Source organism: Helianthus annuus, chromosome 9 (assembly GCF_002127325.2).
Source record: "Helianthus annuus cultivar XRQ/B chromosome 9, HanXRQr2.0-SUNRISE, whole genome shotgun sequence".
Lineage (NCBI taxonomy): Eukaryota > Viridiplantae > Streptophyta > Magnoliopsida > Asterales > Asteraceae > Helianthus > Helianthus annuus.
In genome coordinates, this window is record NC_035441.2 from 88788545 (window position 1) to 88794143 (window position 5599).

The 5599-nt window shown below is 36.7% G+C and overlaps 1 long non-coding RNA gene across 2 annotated transcripts; it reads left to right on the top strand.

Moving 5' to 3' along the window:
• Positions 1 to 859: 859 nt before the first annotated feature.
• LOC110874370 lies at positions 860 to 5242 on the top strand. Of its 2 annotated transcripts, none has more exons than XR_004868343.1 (6): positions 860 to 1632; positions 2206 to 2389; positions 3197 to 4390; positions 4604 to 4673; positions 4755 to 4863; positions 4953 to 5242. It is a non-coding gene; the product is annotated as an uncharacterized LOC110874370 (long non-coding RNA). The 2 variants fall into 2 exon arrangements; XR_002555887.2 differs by having other exon boundaries at positions 3197 to 4368.
• The last annotated feature ends 357 nt before the right edge of the window (positions 5243 to 5599 follow it).

Sequence of the window (5599 nt, forward strand, 5' to 3'; positions counted from 1 at the left end):
GGGAGGCGAAATGGAATAAACTATTGCGAGGAAATGAAAAAAAAAAAACGTGTTTGGTTGGTCAACGTAATCGAATCACCCACATAAGTCATTCTATTCCCTCAAATTCATTCCATCCACTCCCCCTGTTTTTTTTTCCATTCCATTCCCTCTATCAGCCTACGTCACAAACACCGTCCATCACCTCCACCATTTGCCACCACCACCTGCAGTCGTCACCACCCGCCACTAACCTCCGCCGACCACCACCACCACCGTCCTCCACTGCCCACCGCCATTGTCGCCCGCCGCCACCGCCATCGACTACTATCACCACCGTCCTTTGCCACCCTCCGCCACGGCTACCACTCGCCACCACCGACCACCACCACCGACCACCACCACCGTCCTCTGCCGCCCGCCGCCGCCACCACCCGCTACCGTCAACTACCACCACCCACCGTCGTCGCCACCACCATCGCCGCCACCTGCCACCGCAGACCACCGCCAACCCCAACCATCACCGCCACCACCGCTAACAACCGTCAATCACCGACCACCGCCACTAGCCGCCACCGATCACCGCCACCACCCATCGCCGATTTAGTTTATTTCTACCAAACAACACAAGGTAATGATTTATTCATTTCCTTCATGGTAACCAAGCAAGACTATGGAATGTAATGATCCATTTCATTCATTTGTCCATTCCATTACCTCGTCCATTTCATTCGCTTATCTATTCCATTACGCCATACCAAACAGACCCAAAGTTTATAATTCCCCCGAGTATTTCATAAATTTCAACCCTTAAAAATTATGATTCCCGCCAAGTATCTGATCACTTTCACCCTCCCCTTCTCCCAAAATATCTCAAATCCTAAAAATCTCACACTTTCACTTTGCCCACTTATCTCAAAATCTACCACTTTCACTTTGCCGCTTTTCTCAAAATCGATTCAAAATCCACATCTGTCAGTTTGTGTCTTCGGCTACTGATATATCTCTTCAGTTCTACTTTGATTCAAGTTGTTCGCCATCTCAATTTCTAGGTTTTCAAGATGACCAGATTTGGTCAGCCTCACAGAAGATGGTTCGATTTTTGCCGGATTCAAACCCTATCCCGTGTTGGTCACTTTGTATTGACAGGGTTTGGATCGAATTGCTTGAGTCTCGCAGATAATGTTATCGATTATTTGATAGATTGATGGTAAATAGGGCTTCCAGTTCAACCTATGGGTAAACAAATTCGTTCTCACCTACTTTAATTTTTCACCAGATCTATCAAACACCTTATTAGAAGATAAATTATTCATCATTTATCCACTAATCACACAATTTTTGACATATTTTGTGAGCTAGGGTTTGAATTCATTCAAATTGTGATTTGGTTGAAATGTATGTTGTGCTTTGAGATCTGCTGTTTGAGTTCACGGAATAGATTATTGGATTGACGGTGACGAATGCGAACGGATTGGTGTCTGATGTTGATTTAGGGACTCAATCGCACTTTGTGGCTTCATATTGGTTGCCAAAGCCTTTGAGATGTGTTGTTGTGTCTCAAGATTGAAGCTACATTGCAGCTGGTGACTAGACAACCTTCTGAATCACAACCTTCTTCTGGTTCTTTCACCATTAGCAACTCAACATATGGTAACTAGATATAAATTTCCAAAAACTTAGGATGCAGTATTTATACAAAACTAATTTTTTATCCCCTTTCTAATGTTACATTTGTGATGAATTTTGATATCAAGTAATGTAGTAATATAATAACAGTTGGTATTATTGGTGATTGCATACTGATTAGTTCATAGTGACATATGAGCTTATTATGTTTATCTGTACCAAAGTGGAGCGTGTTCAGTCCCACGAAGTGGTTTTGGGAGTAGATTTCAGGGGTCGAAGTGGTTTTAGGAGTAGTTTAAGGGGTTTGTGTGTGTGTTTGCCGTTCAAAAAAAAAATCTCACTAAAGGTTTGATGTAGATTGTTTTTACTTGAAACAAGACAGATAAAGGAAACAATAGGGATATTTAGAATGGATCAATTTGGTTCAAAGTTTTCTAAAGTCATTTTTTACTAGGAAAATTTTTATAAATCGTTTTGTTTCAAATTTAGTTTTTTTACTATGATAATATTATTTGTGGAATCATAATTAACATTTGCATCTTTCTGTTTCTATAATCAAACATTGGACATGAATTCACCCTCATCATATGTGTCTAGACTTTGTTAGGTGTACGTGATTGGTAAACATTGTGGAGCGATGGTTGGCTACACATTTTCACTTTTTGCGCCCAGAGAAAGTTGGAGTTATAACACTTAAGAGTTCCATTTATGCTTCTTGGTTTTTTCAAGAATCATCAAACCCTCGTCCCTCCCTAAAGATTTTTGTATCTGAATATGGCAGGTACTCATTTTTATATTGTAATATGTACACACTAAAGTTATATATTTTTTATAATTCTATATTCAATGCATGTTAAAAGCAAATGTTCATAACAAGTTAACTGTAATATGTATTATTTATTTGTTCTATCTGGATTTCACCATATGATGAAGGTTGTAAGGCATAATCAATAAATATGTGGACATCATCTTTTCTTTAGAACTAATAAGTCAATGCAGACCCTTTAGAGTAGGGATAGAGTATGGATAAGCTCGGTACCAACCTGTACCAAAAATCCCCAAAAATGGGTACCGGCACCATAACAAATCGTTACTGAAAACGCCAAAGTTCGGTACTGATTCAGTACCGAAAATATTTTGGTTCCGGAAATTCCGTACCGGTACCAATACCCAGTACCCGGTAAGGTTTACTCATCCCTACTTCAGAGGAAAGGTCATATATATTATATATATATTATGATCTTTCTTTCCATATTTCTTTTTATCTTTAGAACCTTGATTTTAAAAATCGAGAAGCGCACAAAAGCGACAAAGTCTAAAACCAAGGACGGGTAATAGTTTTGAATTTTTGACAAGTGAAATCTTTATCTTTACAACATATTTAACACCAGAATTGAACTAAACATTCATTTCAACATTCAAGTTCTGAAATCTTTCTACGAGAATAATCTTGCATATTTTCGAATTTTATGATAGTGGGCATAATCTTGTCAACAATAAATTTGTGTATAGTTTTGCTAAGCAAAGTGTAAAAATACCAAATACCTTTTACAAAATGATACCATCATGGGATGTTGATCTGGTGTAGGTACTTGGACTAGCTAGGAATGTCATCTGTTTATGACATGAAACATACTGCAGACTCACATTTATTTGAGGAAACTATTGTTTGCTCAATACTACAGCTTTTGAGATAAATCCAGATTACTGCAGGTTCATAATTGATTTTTGTATTATGCTTTGAATTTTGAGGTCAACGTTGGAGATTGGCGGGCTTTAAAGGTTATAACTTGATGGGATTTTGTTCTTTCTCTCCATTGCTCATCTTTGGCATTATTTGATGGGTAGAAAGGCGATCCTATGCTAACGTTAACAATCTGTAATTGAGTAACATCTTTTAATACTTGACATACTTAAGTCTGTTTATTGTTGAGTTTTATGCAGGTTTGTTCGTGTATGATAAGTGTCACATATGTATTTGGTTTCTGCCCATAGTGATGCGTGGCTATTTTATGTCAGATTTTAATTTGGTACCAAAGTTGGTTCTTAATGCCAAACAATCTTTGAGGAACGGCGCTGCTGGAACGAAGCGCTTGGAGCCTTGGGGAACTTTAGCAAAACTAGGGCTTTCAATTGGTGGTGGAATGCCGAACGCCAGAGTCTCTCATGGAGGAATGCAACGTCGGCCATGGAAAAGATGAATCAACCAAGGGCTTTGGAAAGCAACTAAGATAAAACATTGGTTTGATTATATATATATATATATATATATATATATATATTGAGGTTTGTCATTTATTTTATAGAATTAGTCATAGGTGCAGTTGTATATGTTTTATATGGCATGCATGTTTTCTAGAGTCTTTCATGTAAGTTGATTTTGCTATTTGTGGGTTAGAATTAGAATCAGGGGTGTAGCTACATAGAAGGGTACGGGTTCGGCCGAACCCGTAACAAAATTTTTGTTAGTGTTATATATATGTGTATTTTGACATCGCGCCTGTAGAAATTTTGCCATCAAACCGTAGATTCCTTTAAGTCTGGAAATTTTCCGAACCCGTAGGAAAATTTTTTTTGGCTACGCCCCTGATTAGAGTCACTGCTTATTTCTTTTCATTGTTCTATTAAATTTGTTCTTAAATTTTCCAGTTTCTATCACTATTAATAGCATAATTTTTTTGTAGTAAAGGAAGTATTGTTCGTTGCTTGGGGTTTGGATACTGCTTAAAAATCTTATGCATGAGAGGTTAAATCCAGATGGTAACAAACCTTCTGCTACAATGTAAATGAAACTTAAAATTTTACGTATTATGTAATTGTATAGATTGCACAACTTTTTATACCTTGGTTCCTTTTCTTGAATTAGTGGTAAATTTGTCGTTTTAGTTGCATGAATCTGGTCTTTGGTTTTACTGATACCATACCAACTCAAACTAAATATAGATATACAAGTCTGGACGTTTCAGTGGATTTTGTTTTTTTTGAACGTATGCAGGTATGCAACAGCTAGTGGATGCTCGGATGGTCTGTTTTTACTATGTGGTGGAAGAGACGCCTCTGGCACGGTATGGGTTATCATTTAATTATACACTTAGCAATATTACTGATTACTTTTAGATATTCTAATTTTAGTTTCAACCTTTAAGATATGAAGTTATGCTCTAAGATATCAACTACTTGCTCTAACTACTAATAAGCGGTACTGAAAAAGCCACACAATCTTTGGTTGAATAGCTTAAACCAACGTTAAAAGAGGTGAGGTTGCCTTTTATTAATTGCTCTTACATCTTTAATAACTATAGTTACAAGAGCTAATTGATTTAACATTAATCGTAAAATTTCAGGTTGAATACAAGGAGCTAGTTGATGTCGCACCGGTGAGTGCAGGAAGAAATATGATGTGGGGATATGATTGCTAAGAGAGAATTAACATGGGGATCTTTACACATGAAGATTTCAAAAGAGGTTCATGAAGGCAATGGAGTTTTTATTATAACATTTGTTAGTTTTATTCAAACATTAGAGTTAGTTTGCTACTTATTAGACGTTAGTTTGTAAACGTTTGAATGTTCGGAAGACAATCTAACTTTTATTTGAACTAATGATGTTATGATTTCTACATTTTATGGCTCTATTTTTGTTTTAGATTGTTAATAAATAATAATTTTAATTAATTGCATTAATTTGATGTGATTTTTGTGGCAAAAATTTGATGTGATTTTTGTGGCAAAAATTTGATGTGATTTTTGTGGGAAAAATTATGTGCCACTAAAGGTTGTAATGGCAGATAAAAAAGGTGTTGCTAAAAGGCTAAACGCTTGTAGTGGCGGATTAAAAAGTGCCACTAAAAGGCTTTAGTGACACCACTTCTAGTGGCACTTCTTTTGTGTGCCACTCATTCTAACTAGGGTCTTTAGTAGCACTTTTTTGGTTTTTTGTGACACTTTTTGTATGTCACCGAATGGCTTTTTATTTGTAGTGATAGACATAT